The sequence below is a fragment of the Sceloporus occidentalis genome, unplaced genomic scaffold (assembly GCF_023333645.1).
Source record: "Sceloporus occidentalis isolate IW3139 unplaced genomic scaffold, rSceOcc1.0.p SCAF_1, whole genome shotgun sequence".
NCBI lineage: Eukaryota > Metazoa > Chordata > Lepidosauria > Squamata > Phrynosomatidae > Sceloporus > Sceloporus occidentalis.
This window is the reverse complement of record NW_028316981.1, coordinates 247,575,580-247,596,993: the sequence shown is the minus strand read 5'-3', so window position 1 is coordinate 247,596,993 and position 21,414 is coordinate 247,575,580. Positions and strand designations below refer to the sequence as shown.

General features: G+C 40.5%; 1 long non-coding RNA gene across 1 annotated transcript in view; it reads right to left on the bottom strand.

The window, feature by feature from the left end:
• Positions 1-320: 320 nt before the first annotated feature.
• Positions 321-21,414, bottom strand: part of LOC149323721 (uncharacterized) — a 76,970-nt gene continuing 55,876 nt past the window's right edge. The window contains exon 4 of the long non-coding RNA XR_016280232.1: positions 321-616. This is a non-coding gene — a long non-coding RNA (uncharacterized LOC149323721). The remainder of the gene's footprint in view (positions 617-21,414) is intronic.

Sequence of the window (21,414 nt, the reverse complement as noted above, 5' to 3'; positions counted from 1 at the left end):
AGAAGAGTTTCTTCCTGACATTTCGCCAGCATCTGTGGCTGGCATCTTCAGAGAATGCTTGCCTGGAAAGGAGTTGGGTATATATATATATATGTATACTTTGTGAGCCTGGAAAGGCAGGAGTGATTTGCATGTGTATTGTTCTGTTGCTAATGGCAGGACTCAGGGTGGGAGGATATGCAGAAGAGGATTAGTGCTGCTTTCCCAGGTTCACACAGTATATATATACCCAACTCCTTTCTAGGCAAGCATTCTCTGAAGATGCCAGCCACAGATGCTGGTGAAATGTCAGGAATAAACTCTTCTAGAACATAGCCACATAGCCCGAAAAACCTACAAAAAACTATGGATGCCAGCCATGAAAGCCTTTGGCTTTCCGAGAAGTTTATAAATGATTAATTTCACAGTTCTTTGCCCTCAAGCTTACAATTTAAATAAGGCACACAAGGAAGGCTCTCTGCTCTCAGGCTTACAATCCAAATAAGACACACAAAGAACAGGGAATGGCAGTGTGCGAGGGGATTCAGTCCAGCAGATCTTGCCAGTTCTTCTGTCCTTTCGAAGTCAGGGCAGTGGCAGCTGAGATGAATGGAATGCCTTGCATCTGCTTCTGGGCCTAAGCATGATGAGTAACAACAAAATAACAATGATGAACAAAAGATTGTGAGCATCAACATCACAAAATCCAGAAAGTTATACAAAGCAAGAAAGAGAAAACACTGTAGTGTTAATAAATTATTTTTTTAAAAAAGTGGTGGGTGTCTCACAAAATGGACTGTCTTGCAAATGTGATATCCATAGCTGTCTACTGCTTAGAGACTCATGAAAGTTGCCATCCTGGCTATGAACCAAGGAAACATTCCATCTTGTTCATGGACATCCTATAACCTGAAGTGTTGTGTTTTTTAATACAGTGAATCTTTTGTTAACTTCCTTTATAATATTAAGAAAAAGATCAAACAACTTCCATGGCTGTTAAGGTGTGTTTGTAGACGTGGTAGGTGTCTGTGTACATGGGCTGCCTTGCAACAGGATGCTGATACTGCCATACTTAAATGCAAACCTGGTGCTTTACATTAATCCCAAACTCATAGTGAAGTCAGTGATGAGAAGCCTCCAATTGCTTCAAGAAACCAGCAACATAAGAACAAGACAGCTTGATTTATTCCTCCTGGCTGTCTCTGTACACCACAAGTCTGTTGGGGATGCTTACTGAACCCTAGATGATTGTCTGCAGGAAGATGTACAACCATAGAAACCTTGAGGGCTGGCCCTAAGATTAAGCAAAATGAGACAGCCATCTCAAGAGGCAGGTTTTGAATGCCAACAGCAACATCTTGTCTGCAAGCTCAAGCAGGGGCTCTATGGACTTAAATAAGCTACCAGAGCTTTGAATGAGAATCTGAATGAAATGCTGAAGCAATTAGGCTTCCATCAAAGAGAAGCAGATCCGTGCCTATATACCAGAACCAAAGATAGACATTCAACCTGCATTCTGACTTATGTTGATGGTGGCCATCTCAGGTAGCAGGTTTTGAGTGCCCTGAAGAGGCAGCAATGCTAGTTTTGTTAGTGATGTAGGAAAGCGCTAAGGGGATTTTCTGTCTGAAGTGCCCCAAAAGGGTGACTGGTGGTGCACCTTGACTTGAGGTGAGACAGCATTTGCTCTGCTCTATCACGGGCAGCAAAGCCTGGTCCCTGCTGGTCTTCCACACTGCATAAATAAAGATGTTTGACACCACTTTAAATGTCATGACTCATCCTGTGGAATCCTGAGATTTGCAGTTTGGTGAGGTATTCAGCCTGGTCTGCTATAGTGCCTCACCAAACTACAAATCCCAAAATTCTGTAGGATAGGGTCATGACAGTTAAAGTGGTGTCAAACTGCTTTATTTCTGCAGTGTGGATACTCCCCTGGAGGTCTGAGAGTATGCATTGTAGGTTCATGATCTATGCCTAAAATTTCAGAGCATTTCTTGAACTCTCTGTGATTTAAATCTCCTTCTTTGGGTCCCAGTGGAGTTGTCTCGTCTTATACCAGACCTGACTCATAGTTTATTTTGCACTTCAGCTCCTAATTTATTCTGTTAAATTCTCAGCCAGGATGTTGAACTAGATCTGTTTACAAACATGTCTTTTTGATCTTTTGCTGGTGCTGGATACAGTACTGCTTGTCCAACTCTCTGAGGCATTATTTGCTTAAGGCAGGCTACTTTTACAATCTTTGAAGCCAAGCATAACAAGTTTGTTCTCAATGGGGGGGAGCCATTTGTTTAGAAAAGTGGCAAACCTGATTTACTCTTATATAAACAGTTCTTTTCCTAAAAAGTCACACTTTTGTCTTATGAATACATAATGCAGAGCAATGTCTTGTGACTACATAATGCAGACACCCTGAACCTGCTTTGAGCAGTTGGTATCCATTACCCCTGCCTTGAGCAGGGAAGAAAAAGAATGGCTTCAGGAGCTCATGTCAGACATTCCCAGGATACAAAGTCATTCGTCTAGGATTTAAAGCCAATGACCAAAAAATAAATAGTGCATTTTAATTCTGAGAAATGTTGCATCTTTACTTGTACTCTAGAGTAACTTTCATTAAACACAGTGGAAATGAATAGTCTTCAAATGCATACATGGATATTTGTTATATTATTTTGGCCTAATAAATATTGGGGGGGGGGGGGGGACTTCTATGGAGTGAAGCAGATAGCCGTCAAGGAGCCAAAATGGGCTGCTGCCAGGAGTCAGATTAAATTGGCTCCTTTTTGTGGCAGCTTTGGGTCATCTTTGGCGGCCTTGGAGCAGCTTCTAGCTGCTTTGGGGACCTGCATCATGTAATGCCATGCCCCCAAAGTAGCCAGAAGCCACTTCTTCTGGCCCATATGTTTCAGGCCTTTGTTGTCAGCACACACGCACACACATGAGCAAGCTGCATTCCTAGTAAAAATTCAGGTTTCTTCACCCAACTGAAAATACAATAAAGGTAACACATTTCTACAAAAATGCTGCTGCTGCTGCTGTTAACTTTCCTTGAGTTGTCTCCAACATCTGTAAGATCCTCTATCCTCCACTGCACCGGTTTTGAAAAGAGGCTGCTGATCGCGGCTTCTAGATGGAAGTTAGCCAGGCTGCACTTGGCCAGCATCATCAATGGCATTTTGCATATGATAATACCCGATTTTATCCTGAATGAAACTTCAATGTGGCAGGGGTAAGTTGGATTTTTTTAGCAATGCAGGAAACCCTTTAGAAGCCAGTCCCATGGTAATGAAGGGGATTTAATTTTATCTAGATAAGTATGAGACCTAAATTCCCTGAAAGCATCAGATCAGAGTCCATTTAATGTTGGAAGCTAATCAAGGTTAGGCCTGGTTAGTACTTGATTCACCAAGGAATATCAAGTCCTATGGACTATATTCAGAGGAAGGCAATGGCAAACCATGTCTCAGTATCCCTTGTTTAAGAAAAACCTATGAAATTAATGGGGTTGCCTTGAGTTAACAGGCAGCTTGAAGGTACATACAGACATTCACACAGAGATGTGCAGAGTTATTGTTATATTATATTTATTTGTATCCCACTCTTTTCCCAGGACTGGGACTCAGAGCAGCTAAGAGTTGCAGACTGCATCTGCAAAACATAGGTGGGAGATGTGTTTGGATCCTCTCTTCGAGTTTTTAAACTATAATGCAGCCTAATTTTTCATAGTAGCAGTGGAGAAAGTAGGTGATTAACCTCACCACCATGCACCTGATCTAATTACAAATAGTCCCTCCAAATGCTGTGAAGTACATTGCAAAGAAAACTTTCCTCAAGGATTTGCCATCCAGCTTGGGGGAGAGTTAATAAGGAGAGTAGCACGTCTCTACCTGCTGCCACTGGAGCAACTTTGCTGCCCAGAGAAAGAAACTATAGCAAGGATATCTGATTGTAAATCTGCCACATAATATACTGCTTTGTTCCTAAGGAGTACAGTTAAGTGTATTTGATTTGGTTATGGATTGAGTGCAACCTGAAATAATAAACCATTCATTTTATCTGCTATACAACTAACTTTCATCAGAATAAATAGGGGACTGGAAACCAAGTGAAACATAGAGCTGAAAAGCAAACATTTTACAAGTAAAACTAGCAAAACAGGAAACTGGGCAAGAACTTCAGCCTTTATCTGTCAGTGTTTCTGTGTGTGAAGTATCAGGAAGAAAGGGTGCTGAAACTATGTAAACTCTTTTGTGTGACAAACCCAAGAAAAAAAATGAATGTAAACAAAATCTGAATTCAACCAGGAAAACAGGGAGAGCAGCCTCTCTGGTTTTGTTTTAGGTTTGGTTTTTTGGGAAGTAATGTCGTTTTTGAGCAAGAATGTATGGTTTTGAGTTCATATGTAAGATTTTTTGCGAGTGAATCTGATCAAAAGGAAAGAGGAATGTTACCTTTGCTCTACAGTGTAGGCCTACAGGAAGAACTGGGAGCCAAGACTGTTAGAGGGTCGAACAAGATGTGGGTCAGCAGTGCATAACTTTCCACCCAAGTAGAGTTTTCATATCTCAGGGCTTGACCCTGTTCCCTCAGAGAGTAGTATTTTGAAAGTACTTTCCTTTTTTACTGTACATTGCTCAGCCTACTGCTTCAGGATGCAGTGTGGATGCAACTCACATTACCTACTTGCATCTGCCTGCCCCCTCCTACCCTAGTCCTCCTACCATTTTTTTCTCATCCTCTTTCCTTGTACAGTCCTAGTTCTCATGACTGAATTTGACTTCTCCCACCTTTTACTGACTACATTTTTATTCTCTCTTTATTTTTCCCACTGCTCCTATTTAGACTTGTAATTTTCCTCCTCCTTCTTCTCATTTCCTCTCCTCAAAGAAAACCTTACACCCTGACTGGGATATGTTAGATTTTCAGTGTTGTTTTTTTTTTACATTGTAATCCCATTAAACTCAATGGACTTTCTCCTGAATAGATAAGTAACAAGTACTGAGGGGATTCTCCCCCCTGTAATATTCATTGATTATTAGGAACATTATTATGATCATGATGATGGTGGTGGTGATGATGATTTTGAGGATATAGGGAAATTCCATAATTTGCTTGGATTAAAAGAAGAATATAACTGAGGTGGGGGACTGGTAATGGGGACAGAGATTAAAAAGCAGATTTTAGAAAGCTTTCTTCTTGCTTTGAAAAGTTTTTTTGATTGGACTCAATCTCCACAAAGTTAAAATTAATGCTTGCAAAGCCATATTAGAAAGAAAAAGAGCTGGGGAACATATGGATTTTTCTGTTCAAAGAGGATTCTTGGAGAACATTCTACAACTTTCATGTGTTCTTAAAAGCAATAGTTGTAAAGGTGTTAAAAACGGAACTGGGAAAAGTTTGTGCCTCCCCCCTCCCGCAGAGCTTAGAAAATGATTTTTTGTTTTGTTTTGTTAGACCCTATGTTTTTGATTTGAATGTCTTGGTCTGAGCAACTGTGGTTAGTGTTGAGTGCAGCATAACAGGACCAGCCCCTTGTTTCTAGTCTCATACCCTCCAGCTTTTCACAGTTGAGAAACAGAGTCCATGTGGCTGACCAACATCAGAGTATAGTCAAAAGGGTGTAGCAGGGAAACAAGAGGGCAGAAGGCCCACAAAAACTATTATTTAAAACCAAGAATCTCTGTAATGCAGGGGTGGGCAACCATGAAAGGCTAGGGGGCCACAATAGCCCCACAGAAGAACTTAGAGAGTTGCACTCCTTGACACAGAAATGATCAAATTGTTTTTGCCCCCAAATGCCCTTGAGGGAAATGGAAGTATTCTCACCATATTTGGGATCTTTCAGGTCTATAGAGGGCATTTTAAATCATTTTTGGGGCAAACATTTTTTTAAAATGTTTTTTAAAATTATACAAATTTGTTTCAATCCCTTTGGGATACTCAGATATTCATGCCGTGGTGAAAATACACTCAAAACTCTCTAGAGATCATTTTCATTTTGGAACAAAACCCCCACCAGTTTTAAACCCTTGCTTTCTATACAGTGGACCCTTGGTTCCAAGACACATAGACCCCCCCCCACACCCATGGATAACAAAATCCATGGATTCTCAAGTCCCATTAAATGCAATGGCTTAGTAATAAAATAGCAAAATGATTTTTTTTCCTGGAATTTATACATTTTAAAAATATTTTCCAATCGTAGATGCTTGAATCTGTGGATTAAAAAAAATCAGTGGATACATAGGGCTGACTTTACCGTGTTTAGGAAATGCTGGTGTGTGTGTGGGGGGGGGGGGGGGAGAGAAACTGAACTGAGTCTACAGGGAAGAATGAGACTCCACACCTTCATCGCTTCTTACCCTGCTGAGTTAACTGAGTAAAAACTACTTTTGCACTTTGAATTCAGTTTGCAGCAACTGCGGCAGGTTCAGGACAAAAGGGGAAAGTGGGAGGAGGAGAGGGAAACTGGGAAATTTAAAAGGAGCCGAAAAATGACTACAACAAAGATTAGTTGCAGCTCCAGTTTTGGCGTCGAAATCTCAGGGCATGTGATATTTCTATCTAGCAATTTTATACCCAAATCACTTTTAGGACTTTAGGCTGCTAAGATGCCACAGTTACATTAGTACAAGAAGCACAAACATATCAGTTTAGGCACTGTCATTTTTCCATAGCTCTTCAAAAGTGCCATAGTGCTGCTATAGTCCTAGTCCCAGGTCTTCTGCAATTCAGCCTTCATAACCCCACTCTAAGCCCTTCTCAGCAAGCCTTTTGGAGTGTATTTTTATTTTTTTATTTTCAATTTCACAATTACAACAATTGATTCAGTTTAAAAAAATGGAGGAGGCAAGAGAATAAAAACAGCCTGCTTGGGAATAGGAAAGAGCATAATCACACCCGTTCACAGAATGTGACTGTCTGCATATTGGAACTGCAGTGGGAGGAACTTATCACACATGATTCAACTGAAAAAGCAGTGTCAATGGGAGACATTGAAAAGTTTTGCTCATCAATGAAAAGGAGCACACCAGGAATGGATGAAGACAAAGCAGCTACAGGACAGACACAGAGTCATGTGATAAGTAGAACCAGAGATGCTGCTATTCTGCTGTAATTCCACTTTGGTAGCTACATGTGATGAAGTCCCATGGCTGTAGTCCTTGAATCCATACTTACTTGAAGTCCTCTGCACACTGAAGTCTTACTTTTAATTAAATAGATAGGAGTGCACTATAAATGTACCTGCTCAAGCTGACTTCCGACATGCAGTTCTTTGTCAGTAAAAATATTAGCTAGAGTTTGTCAGAGTTGTTTTTTTAAAACAAACAAACAAAAAAAAAACAGTCCTGTTCCCCCCCCCCCCCCACCGGGTTGGGGTTCTAACATATAGAAAGAGATTGGAACAACTTTGCCCATTTAATTTCTGTGTGCCAGATTGTTAAAAAGGTTTCCCACCCTCTCTCTTCAAGTTTACAATTCCTAGGAGAAAAGTTGCTATATGAAGTGAAACCTTATGCTACAATAATCTGTTATTCTTTAAAGTTTGTTTTTAAGAAATTTGTTAATTTAAATCTGTTTTTCCATGGTTTTTTAAAACAGAAAACCTTAGCAAGCATAAATCACTATATGGCTTTAGAGAGTCTTGGCACCTGAATTCAGTATGTGTTGGTTGATGTATCAAACTGGTTTGCTTCTACATTTATTCAGCATGTTTGGGATCAACACAATATGCCTTTTTTGGGGGGAAAGGGGGGGAATTCCATAGTTCAAATCTGAATGAACATTATTACTTCAGAATTTTATATATGTGTATCTATGTACAGTCAGCTTTTAGTATCTGTGAGAGTTCCGTTCTGGATCCCATCCCCTGCATGTATGAAAAAGGCCACAGGATCACAAGTCCCATGGTTTTCAATGGTGATGTATGTACACATGGCCAGTCTGCCACTGCAGCGTGTGTGCACAGTTGTTAGCAGCAATGGGCTTGCCATCTGTGAATGCTTAAATCCACAGATGATAAGCCCACAGTTGGTGAGGGCAGGCTGTATTTGTCTAGAAATCTACTCTGAACATTTTGGACAGAATACCTTTGTGATGTACGTCTATGTAGGTTTCACTGTGGTGATAGTTTTTCAGCCATCATGCAATGAATGTATTCAGTCATGGTTGCATAAGCAGAGTTCTACAAGTGTAACTTTCACATGCAGTTGCACATTTTTGAATGACATGTTAACTATTTCTTAGCACCTTCAATTTACAGGTGGCCCTTGGTATCCACTGATTTTTTATCCATGGATTCAAACATCCACAGCTTTAAAATATTTTTAAAATATATACAAACTCCAAAAACAAACCTTGTGTTTGCCATTTTATAAAAGGGACACCATTTTACTATGTCATTATATTTAATGGGACTTGAACATCCATGGATTTGGGTATCCATGGGGAATCCTGGAACCAAAGCCCAGCACATACCAGGGCCCACTGTATGACTTCATTCACTGGGATTGCTGGAACAGCCCTTGTGCATTCCCCATTGCAAAATGGGACAAGAAACAAGCATGTTGATAGACACACAGTGAGTTGCATAATATTAATTCTCAGCAGAATGGTGGTGATCACATAACTATCATGTAATTAAGGAGGGTAATTTACTCAAGCAAGCACAATGTAGTATTTTGTCCAATGCATTGCCAAGCATATTTGCTTGTGAATTGCTAATAATTTCCATTTAGATACAGTATGTGATGTTTAAAAGGTCACTGATTTAACTTCACAGCTTGCATTTATTCATTCCAATTGCATCTTGCCCTTTCTGAATAGCTGGGAATGACATGTTCACATCATAATGACTCTGTGATTTAGTCAAGACTGAGATATTGTGACTAGTTGAAGGCAATCTTCTTAGAAAAGCCATTATGTGAATAGTGGTTTCCCACATCCAAATTCAATATTCTCAGCTACTGTAGTAGGGTGGTTAAAAACATAATGCTAAGATGAATGTTAATTAAAATAGGGTTTAATCTGATAAATATGGTTATATGTGCCTGGAAGTTACTATTAGTTGTAGATACGAAAGGCTCAATAAAAATTAGAATGCATGTCACTGGTTAATTTAAAACTGATATATTATTTATTGTGTATATGTTGTTTGCCTTCAAGTCATTTCCAACTCACGGCAATATTAAGAGCTCTTATCACAGGGTTTTCTTGGTATGTTTCTTCTGAGGGGGTTTGTCACTGTCATCCTCAAACAGGGTTTGAATCCCCACTTAACCATGGAAAAACACTGGATGACCCTGGGCAAGTCACACTCAGCCTCAGAGAATGGCAATGGCAAACTCCCTCTGAAGAAACATGCCAAGAAATCCTTGTGTTGGGGACCAAACAGACAGGCCAAAATAATGCTGCTTCCGGTCACTTTGGAGTTATGCTGTTTAAATGATGCATGCATCCTAAGAAGCCAGAAGCCACACCAAAGCCATGCTTCAGTCCTAAGGACGGGAGCACAGCTTCTGACCTCTTAAAATGCACATGTTATTTAAACAGCATACCTCCAAAGTGACCCAAAGCAGCTTTATTTTGGCCTGTCTGTTCGGGCCCATAGGTTCCTTTTAGGGTCACTGTAAGTCAGAAATTACTTGAAGGCGCACAACAACAACAACAAATTGTTTATTTAATTTTTAAAAATACCCCCCCCCCCCATAACAGGGAACAACAATAAATGATAGGAGCACACCAATAAAGCATCAAACAATTTAAATTTAGAACATCTGCAGCTGTTACACTGAATATCTTATACGGTAGTCAGTGAATTTACAGCAGGTAAAGCAGTTGCAGTGAATAAAACAGCACAATATAGGTGAGATTCAATAAATGTGGTGGTAATGTGCCTGTCCCCACCAACACACTTATGCTATTGGAGGTTGTAGTGGGAAGAGCTGTTCTCCCTTTCTCATATCCTCCACATGTGTCCAACAGCTGCCAGGGACCTTTCTGTGCAGCTCCATTCATTTGGCTATTTACTAATTTGGGGGATGTAGCTGAGTAGCCCTTACACACCCTCCATGGAAGAAGGAGGATACTAGCAACAGTTGGGTACTATAAAATTGGCTGTAAAAGAAGAGACACTAAAGACCTATTTAAACATTCTTCTCTCTGTCAGAGGAAGAGAATGGAGAGCCAGTCTACACATCCACAAATTGTTCCCATGAATTGGAATCCTGCATGATTTGTGCTACATGCACATTTTAAAAAGCAGCTTCATGCATTGCAGCAATACCAGATTTTATAACATGTTTAGCAAAAAATTGCTACTCTGTTTACTGGTTTTTCTTAGATAAAAGTAATCTACTGCTTTAAGCAAAGTTGTGACTTTAATTTGTATTGATGATGACTGTGTACTAAATCAAAATTACAGTGATAAGAAGCCATGATTTTAATTTGGCAGAACCACTGGACTCTCTAATCTTTTACCAGCTTTAATTAAATTTGAAGCACATGCTAAGCATATGCCCTTGTACTTTTTCAACTTTTCTTTAAAAAGAAAATATCTATATAAGCAAAGAGTGAGAAAATGCATAACTTAATAAAAAGTATGTACCAGAAACATTTTTTAAAAGTGGAAAGCAAGGTCTGAGAATTATTCTGGAAGTGAATGAAGGCCTATACAGTATCAAGCTGACATTTGACACAGGACTGTAAAGACATTTGACAAGGGACATTTGATAGAGGACTGCAAAGACACACAGTAAAAGGCATGGGAAGGTTATATCAGCCTTTAGAAAGAGAAACATCTGCTGGACCTATTAGTGGATTGTTGATCTAATTCATCAGCATCTGGAAAACAGGCTGTCTGACCAGATTTGCTCTAATCTTAACCAGAAGGCATGATATAGCAGACAGTGGAAATGTTTAGAAAGGAAGAATGAGTCTCAGGTGACATGTTGATATGGGGATAGGAGATATTTTGCTCTACCAAAAGAGCATAAACAATCCAAGGAGCAGCAAACTTCACTGCTAGTTTTCATTAGCAACAAAACTATTCTTTAACCTGTTGACAAAATTATTCTCACTATATATTTGGTTTATCTTTCCTTCATTTGGTTTCTCTTTTCCTCAAAAACTAAGGAAGATCAGATGGCCATTGAATTAATAGATATTATAGATATTCTATGCTATTTTGTGCCTGAGTTACAGTCATAGTTTTACACACAGTTTAATATTATTATGATATGATGTGATGGTATAATAATAATAGCCCGGATCATACTGATAATCCCAAGCAGAGCAGAACTGTTTTACAGACTGTGGCCCGGTACATACCTTTGAAAAAGATCAAACTTGACGCAGCCTGTTTTACCATTTTACCGCAGCAGCCAAACTGCCCGGCATCTCTCCACCCCAAAAAGAATCGGGAAAACTGGGTTCTTTTTGGGTCACTAGGCAGACATCACGAGTGTGTCAATGGCACACTTGTGACCTAAGCGACATGCAGCAGCATGTTTATGCTGTGCTTCACTTATGTCAAGATGGTGGCGCCCATATGGATGGGATGCCACCATGATGCCGATGCCGTATCATGCTAGTGTTAGGGACTGTGTGGTTGGTGCATGGTCCCTAACCCTAGTATTGCCGGTGGCACGCCGCTTAGGGACCATCTGTCCCAGACCCATATTTCTCAAATACAGTGGACCCTTGTTATACTCTGGGGTTTGGTTCCAAAATTCCCCCATGTATAACAAAATCCATGGATGCTCAAGTCCCATTAAATATAATGACATAGCAAAATGGTATCCCTTATAAAAATTGGAAAATCAAGGTTTGATATTTGAAATGTATACTTTTTAAAAAACATTTTCAAACCATGGATGCTTGAATCTGTATAAAAGATTTGTGTATAAGAAGGGCTGACTGTAATACCCTGAGATCCCCAGGGGAGGTTCTTCTTTCTTTCTCACCATCTTTACCTTTTTAGATCCCACTGAGATCTATTTCCATATCTTAAGCAAGCCATCATAGTCCAGAGGCAAGCCAATTGTCCTGGCTTCCTCTTGGCTGGTCTCCTAAGAATGTCATTGCTAGACATAGACACCCTACTCCCAAAACCTGTGAGAGCATCCTCCACAGGCAGGCCTAAAAGGCTATTTTCCTCCCTATCTCCTGGCCCATTGAGAGGACTGAGAATACCCAACTAAAGATGCCATTCACTGTTTTTTGTGGTAGCTGTTCCATGCACTAACCTGCCTTAGAAACCTGCCTCGGTTTGAGCCAATTGCTCTAGTCTATTTGGAATTAAAATGATTCAAGCTCCAGTCAATGTTACAGCTTATCCTACTGATTCTACTTGTCCCAAAATTTATTACTTAGTAGAAAGTCTCCTCTAACCATGGTTGGTGAGGACTATTACTCTCTCTGAGACCCACATTCCCCAGGCCATACCACAGGCTTATACATGCTTTAATTACCAAAATCCCAGGAGCCTTTCTCTATATTATGCTTCTCAAGGCAGCATTCTGGAAATACTTGGAGCTGGTACTGTTCAGTAATCATTGTAGTTCAATCATATACTTCTGGTTTGAGTGAACTTTTCAAAAATGTCATCGACCAGAATGTTTTCATGAGCATGTTGTTCAGTATTTGTAAAAAAAAAACTGTCTGAGGTTACACTAGCAATGCTCTAAATATTAGAAATTCATCCATGTTGAATAGGAAGGGGAAATATTTGGTCATCACTATGTTTTGGACTTCACTTCCCAGAATCCTGAGCTAACATAGCCAATGATAAGGCTCTGTGGCAGTTGTAGTCCCCAACATCTGGAGTATCAGAAATTCATTACGCCTAATATATAGCATATTATTGTAGTGCTGTTGTAGTTGTTGTTTTTAACAACAGTAAACTGCAAAGTATTCTAAACTAGTGAGAAAGGATTCCGTTTAGGCTTAGAATAGAATCACTGTCTCTTAGGTCCAAAACACACTGCAGAAATAATCCAGTTTGACACTGCTTTAACTTCCCTGGCTCTAAATTGTAATTTAGAAGGCTAAATGCCTCACAAAACTACGGTTCACAGAATTCCCTAGCATTGAGCCAGTGCAGTTAAAGTGGTCTCAAACTGGATTATTTCTGCAGTGTGTTTTGGACCTTACTCATTGCTCACTGGATCTATTCTAAGGATTACTAAATCTGGATCTAACTATTTGTTTTTCCCCAATAGAATTTGATCTTGAATGAATGAGATATTTGTAAATGGACTTATATAAAGCTAGAGTATTCTGAACAGAACATAAATGTCATCTGAGCAGAACATAAATGTCAGTGTGGTTCTCAAATTCTGATCTTCCAGATGTTTGGGACTTCAGCTCACAGAATTCCTAAATGTCAAACATATGGCCAGGGACTTCTGGGACCTGAAGTGCAACACATCTGATCTGAACCATTGCTGAATGTGAGAACTAATGATCTAGGTCAAGCCTGGCAGACAACTCCATCTATCAATCCACATACATCACAAATTAAATTCCATTAAAGATTTCAGTTTAGGACATAAAATGTCATATGGTATTATGATATCATATGTTGAAACTAGATTTGTGTAATAGATTTTTTAAAAATCTAAATATGATACCTGCACATAATTCAAAGATAAGTATTTAAGTGATAAAAATCAGGTTCACTAAGAAACTTCTATAGAGCAAACAACTTTTCTAAATTACAGGACACATATTCATGGGTTTTTCCATCATAAAGTTGTAAACCATTGGCAAATATGGGTTAAATATGTACATTGGCATAAAAATTACAGAAGGTTTGTTGGATTATTTACTTTAGATTTAAGAACGTGATCGGATGGTTGATTAATTGTTTATATTCTTTGCCTTTCCAAAATTATACTGTTCAGTGTGTACATGTGTGTGAAACTCAGTGGGTGAGAAAATGATCTTTGGTAGATTTCGAAACATACTGCTCCTAGTATCAGAGCACTGGAAAACAAGGCAAGCTCACTGACCAATATTTTTAAGGCATAAATAATAGCAGTACTCTTTTGGTTCTTCACATGTTAAATCTCCCTGACTTTCTGTTGTAAAATAAATGTATTTGGAAATACCTCCCGTTGCTCAAAGTGAACTTCTGTTTCAGGTAAAAGTATCCAGAATATAGGGAAGAAACAAACTGTCCAAAACGAGCAGCTTGCTGCCACCCCTTTGAGCAACTGCATGGTTCAGCCATAATCTGGTGTTTTTCTGGGCCAAAAAGAAGCCGCTTCTTTTTAGCCTGGTAAAAGGGCACCCTTGCCGATGTGGCAGCACTTTTCCACACTCTTTTGGCAGCGTATGAACGCTGTGCCAAAGGAGTGCCATAACACTGCCCACCATGCAGTCAGGCAGACAGTGTGACACCAGCTTGGGGGTGGCATCAGGTTGTGCATTGTCCAAATGCCATGCCCACACGCCATCCCCAAGCTGACACTTACTGCCAATCCGTACAGCCCCATAATCTCAGGAGTTTATCACACACATTTTCTATCTCGGTCCATGTACTGGACAGGATTGGACTGGAATGGGGAGAAACAGGTTTTACTGCACACAAAATTGCTGCTTTCCTGCCGTCTGACCAAGATCCATCCCCAAGCAGTGCTGTGGAGGCTGATTTTGGTCAGATGGAAAGCTTCCACAGTACCACAATTGGCCACCAGAGGATTGCTTGTGGATGGATCTTGGTCAGATGACAGCACATCAGCAATTAGGTGTGCAGTAAAACCTGTTTCTCCCCATTCCAGACTGATCCCATCCAGTGCATGGATCAGGATGGAAAATGCATGTGATAAACTCCTCAGTCAGGGGTGTGGAGAGTGCAATTCTGGATCTTTCTTTGAACAGTTTTTACAAAGCTTGTTGCCTCCTCCCTAGGAAATTTGGGGAGTAATTTTGCATCATTTCCCCACCCTTTGGATTGTTAAAGGCACAGAAGAAGCTGACAAGGAGGAGAAGGAGGAGGAGGAGGAGGAGGAGATGTCATGAATCAGAAGTCAACTGGTCCTAAAATTGCTCTAAAATAAGGGGAAATGGAAATATTTCCTGCATACCCTGAGGTGCAGGGTGTTGGGATCCATTTAGAGACAAAACAATTCAGTGGGGAAAGAATTTGCAATCCTCCAACTCCCCCCCACTCGGGGAAGGGGGAGCAGCTCCTAACCCCCAATGGTTGTTTCATACCATCCAACTGTCACAATTTGGCAGACATAGTCCTGATTAATCCTGTTTCAGAGCTGGGTTTTGTCAAGAAAACCTTTAGTTTGCTGCTGTTGTTGCTGGAGAGGACAGCTGGGAATGAATCAAAGCTTGCACCAGCTGGAGTGGGAGGGCATAGTGAAACTCTTCATTTTCTGTCCCCTAAACAAGTGGTTTAGTGAACCCAACAAATTTTAACAAATGGTTTGGGCAAACCAGTACAAACCAGTTGAATGATACCACTGAGTATACCTATATAACTATACATAACTCTTCTGTTTGACATACTGAAAAACATAAGTAACACAAGTTACCTTTCATTCTTTATTTCTTTTGAAAAGTTAGATATTAATGACATCATTGCTGAGATTTCTAATCTTGACACAATGTACTTTGAGTGTCTGACAGAACAATCTGTAATTTTCTAAAGAAAATCCTTTGAAGGCAAAAGAAAGAAGGGGAAAAATTTAATCTCTAGTGGCTAACACAAAACATAATGGAAGGAAAGGCTTTAGAATGTTTGCATTTCTAAACTGGATGATGAACATGTTAGGAACTCTAGTCTTATTGTTTTAATTGTGTTATTAGTGATGTCCTGTTGTATTTTTGCAATATTTGTCTTGTAAGTCACCTTACTTATAGAAGAACTGGGGGGGGGATTTTTAAATGAACAAGTGTTTATTTGTTTTACACTATTACTCTACAAAGTGTTAGGAAGGATCAAATTAGGGGAATTATACGAGAGGCGTGTCCTAACAACGCACGCAGCGGGATCGTGTCCCTATGTGTATACCAGAGGTCATCTAGTCTAACCCTGGGGAGAAAGAGACTCGGATGCCAAAGGAGGTGCAATTAAAATATGAACATTTATTAAAGCCACACAACAAAAGGGATCACACACGCAAACACACATTCAATGCTATAGCAAGGGATGGGTGAGTTCGGGGAGTAAAGGGAGGAAGAGAGGCACCGTTGGGAATATTTACCTTCGAAGTCTTCTCCAAGACGTCGGATGTGAGGGATGGTGGATGGTGAGACATGGCTGCGGGAACGGGAAAGAAAGTGGCGGCCATGGTGGCTAGGAGCTGAGTTCTGGCAGGCAAAGCTAACTAGAGGCCTGAAAAGACAGTGAGCTTGGCTTCGCTCAAGTGATTTCAGCAGAGCACAAGGCTCCAGGAACACAAGCTCAGAGCGAAATGCTCTACAAGCAATGAATTCAGGCTCGGAACTTACTGCTCAACAAGCCCAAGGAAGAGCTGGAAACGAGGTCCTTATATACCCCTAAACATAACCTCAGGCTATGGCAGCCTGGCGGACAAAAGGTTAGATGACTTTTCTTTGTCTTAACTGAAATTTACACAATGGATACACAAAGCATAGGTCTGGCACCTTTTCAGGGGGAGCGAATATCTTGATGGTCGAGCCGTTAATTTAATCACTGGCTCATTAACGAGGAAGCTATAGGTATTGTCTTCCTGATTCAGGTAGCTTGCGAATCCAGTCTAGCAACTCCCAAAACTGCCGCTGAAAGGTTTAAATCTACCTTTTATTCCTGTGATCATGCCTAGCAAGGACTGCTGGCTATGTGGTCTGCTCGCTTTTGGGATAATGGCAGTTAGTGATGGGGTCAGTCAGGGGTCATGGCTTCAGATCGCATGGCACTCAAAATGTATATAAAACCATACTTGACAACAAAAGCTTTTAAAAAAAATTCTCATAACCTAAGCCTACTTACATTGTTTTTCTTCTTGTTGATTTTTGACATTTCTGTTTTGCTTTATTGGAATATGGGTTGAGAAGGATAACCTGAAATTTCGACTACTGCCTTGCAGTGTGGGAGGCTGGAAGATAAACAGGGCATTACAGAATTACTTTTTACATGTTGCCTGGGGAATTCTGAGAGTTGTAGTTTTGTTGTTTGCTGTTAACTGCCCTCAACTTGATCCTGACTCATGGTGACCCTCTGGATAAGACATCGCCAAAAACCCCTGTCTTCCACTGTTCTACGGAGGTCCTGTATGTTCATGCCGATAAATTCCTTAATAGAGTCTATCCATCTAGCATGCGGTCTTCCTCTGTTTCTACATCCATCCATCTTTCCTAGCATTATTGTCTTTTCCAGTGCATCCTTCTTTCTCATGATGAGACCAAAACTATGGCGGGATACAAACCGCCGCTTTGCGGCGGTCTGCCGCCGCCGCCGCCGGTTAGTCTGCGGGGGAGCCGGAGCCTCCACACGGCGCGGCTCCCGTGCAGACTGAAAAAGAAGCTCCAAAATGGAGCTTCTTCTTGAGTCGCGTTTGCGACGTAGCGAGGCGCCAGGGGCGCACTCGCTACGTCACAACGCCAGCAACGCGTACGGATGCTCAGCGTCCGATACGTCAAGATGGCGGCGCCCATGTAGAAGGGGCGCCGCCATCTTGTACGTATTGAATACGTACTAGGGTTAGGGGGGTGCGGAAGCACCGCCCCTTCCTAACCCTAGTACGTATCCTATACGTACTAAATGGCGGTATGTATCCCGCCTATGACAACCTCAACTTTACTATCTTGCCTTCTAGGGAGATTTCTGGCTTGATCTGTTCTAGGACCCATTTGTCTTTTTGGCTGTTCATGGCTCATGGGGGGGTGGGGGGTGGGGATGGCTTGTATGATTCTAACTTTTGTGCTCAATATTATATCTTTGCATTTTATGGTCTTTTCTAATTCTTTCAAAGCTGCCCTCCCCATTCCTAGTCTTCTTATTTCTTGACTGCAGTCCCCATTCTGAACAATGTTTGACCCAAACTCTTTTACTATTTCAGTTTTCTCATAGTCTAGGTTGTAGCTGAATAGATATTCTATGGGCATCATTTTTGTTTTCTTTATGTTAAGCAGTAAGCCTGCCTTTGCATTTTCTTTTTTAAAAATCTTTCTTAGTAGTTGTTCCAGCTCTGCGATGTTTTCTGCTAGTATGGTGTCACCTGTATATGTCAGGTTATTGATATTCCTTCCTCCTATATTCACTCCTCCTTCTGAGTCCAAGCCTGCCCTTCTTGTGATATTTTCTGAATACAAGTGGAACAGGTAGGCAAAAGAATGCAGCCTTGTCTGACCCCTTTGCCAATTGGAAACCATTTGGTTTCTCCATATTCTGTTCTAACAGTAGTGTCTTGTCCTAAGTACAGATTTGTTATCAGAACTATCAAATGTGGTACAAATATGTACATTTTTGAAGCTCAGAGTCATCTTATACAGTACACCCTTTTTCTACACGGGGGATCCGTTCTGGACACACACACACCCCCACGTAAAAAAACTGTGTATGCTTGAGTCCCATTGAAAGTAATGGGGCTCGTGCATGCGACAGTGGCATGGCGGTGCGGCAGCACGCACGCGCCTTGGGCGCATGCCCCATTCATCTAAATGGGATGCACCGCCCCTTGCACCCCGCACGCTCCCTCGCAGCTCCCTCACAGCTTTCAGTGTATGCTGAAAGCCGCGTATATTGCGTCCACGTATAACACGGGCGCACTGTACAAATGAAACCTGCCATCATTTGCAGCTGTAAAGGAAATAATGTGCCAAGCCATCACAGCAACTAAGATATTCCATTCCTACCTTCAGGTACATCCATTGCTCACTCCTCTCCATGCTTCTGTGTTTAGGTTACTTAGGTTGATAACCAAAGTAGGCTAGGCACAGAGGATGTGACATGGATTTGCTTCTGAAATAAAGATCCTAAAGTTGCTATGCCCAAGATGGCCACATTATATATGAATTGTGATGTATCTACCAGCCTTCAGCATGCCATAATTACCTTGTCAGTTAACATTTAAGATGTGTCAAAACCACAGGCTGTAAGTAGGGAAACTAAATGCCCTTTTAGTCCTCCCTTCAAAGATTTATTATTCTCCATGGTGCAATAGAACTGGATGAATTCAACGAGATATCCATGCATTTTCGGAGTATTTGTTCCTACATGGAAAGGAAGCATTTCAATTGTAAGAGGCTGCTATTGCATATTAAACAGGATTATCTATTTGGATCACTTTCCACTTATGCAATGGGCCATCTGGTAATCTGAATTGACAAGAGAAACTAAGAACAATAATTGTAATTGAAGAAGAAAGGAGTGCTCAGTGACAAGCAATTCAGTGACAAGCAATTCAGCGTGGTTATCTAGTTTTGCCTAGGAACCTTAAGCCATGAACTTGTCACTTGGGTGTTTATTTCCTTTGAAACCCTCCTCTCCCTCCCACATTTCTTTGAAATGTAGGGTTATGATAAACCTGACAGAGCACGTGTTTTTAAATTAATCTATATTTCCTGTTTTTGTTCCTTCAGGGACCTGAATGTATGTCATAGCTGACATAAATCACCATAAAGATTGGTTATATATTGACATTAGGCACAAAGGGATGTGTGTCTTCCAGTTTAAAGACCATAAAACGACAGTAATGAGAAAGGCAGTACAGGGACATAAACTACAGGATTGCAGGACAAATGGCCACAAATTACTGAAATATGCCTTATAAGTGCTTTCTCACTAGCTAAATCACTGCAAGGAGCAGAATATAGTGGCATCCCATATCCCTTATTTAAGCAAATTACCTGTTAAAAGTGGAACTTATTACCAATGATTTTGGTAGGCCCATCAATAAAGCATTGCAGAATAGAGCTTGAAAAAAGTATTTTGGGTGACTACAACTCCAGAAAGCCCCCACCTACCCCAGCCAGCGTGTGATATCTTTTCATTGATTTATCAAAATACAAAGTGAAAGAGTGATTTCTGGATTGCCCACTTTGCAGCTTTAGGAGAAGACTGATGCATTTTCCTTTCCATAGTTGCTTTGCACTCCACAATTCTGTAATTTGAAAATCAGCAGTAAAACCTACCTGACTGTAGTGAGGGGGGAAACAAACCAAAACACTGAGGTAGCAACCCATTAAAATGTAATTGGATACGCAAGAACAAGGGCATTTCTCCACCTTGCTGGGCTAAAGCCAGAAAGCTTGCACAAGTCTTAAATGGCTGATCTTATAAGAGTTTCTATTCTTCTGCTAAATATGATGGGAATGCTTTGCTGTGCAAGGGGTTTATTGCGGATGTGTTGATTAAATACCTTGATAGTGAAGAGTACAGTGATACTTTTATTGCACTCATGCTTCTGTCATAATGTGCTGTATTTAGACAGGAAACTTTAGGATTATTTTGTTCCCAGCAGACAATGACTGTTCAGACTTTGAGGTCTTATGCAGTTCCGAATGCTCAGGAATAAAGCAAACAATCTAACAGACAGCTTTAATTACAGATTTCTCTAGCACACATCAGGTTCAAGAGTAAAATTCAGTGATCCCTGTGCATGTTCTTTCCTGCTGCTGGATATAAACAGATTCCAAAGGTCAAGCAAGGAGATTTCATATATGGTATAAGGTCTGGCACTGCAAACTTTCCCAAAAAATTGTGTGAAGAACTCATGAACGAATGTGGATACTAGCATGCTTAAACCAATTGTTATAATGGACTTAAGGCTGTCTAAATTTGGGTTGGGATATGATAAAATAGAGGGATTTTAGTTTTCATTTTATGTAACTTACAGAAAGGCAAAATGCTTGCTCTGGGTTTCTTTTTCTTACATAATATTCTCCAGAAATACTTTCCACCAGTGTAGCACTCTCAAGGCCTTTTCACACTGTACAAGTGGGATCATAGTGCTATAACTGAATAGTGTGAAAGGGCCCTCAGTTAATAAAGGATGAAATCCAGTGTTCTACCAAAGAAACTGTCAGAACTTTCATGTCCTCCCTTAACTCCACAGGCCTTCACACTACCTAAAAACTGGCTCCCTACACCTTCAAAAGATGGTTTCAGAGGAACATGGCAGTGGAGAGGGCATATTGCCCCCTGCTTCTTTGATCCCCTAGGTTTCTAGCAATAGATGTCAAGTCTTGGATCCTCCCCCTATTGCCAACAAATTAAACACAAAATAGTAAGAAATGCATTATCTGGGGGAAGGATTTTATTTGCTTAGGTACAAAATGATTTGCTTTGCATGGTTAGACAATGACTTTCTCAACCCCATAACAAAAGATCAACGATTTATACACAGTTCACACTGATGAATACAAGTATCTACTTATTGTGTGGTCTCTCTCTTGTGCTCCTAAACATTCTTTCTTGATTTTGTAGAAGGCTCAATGTTCTTGTATCAGAAA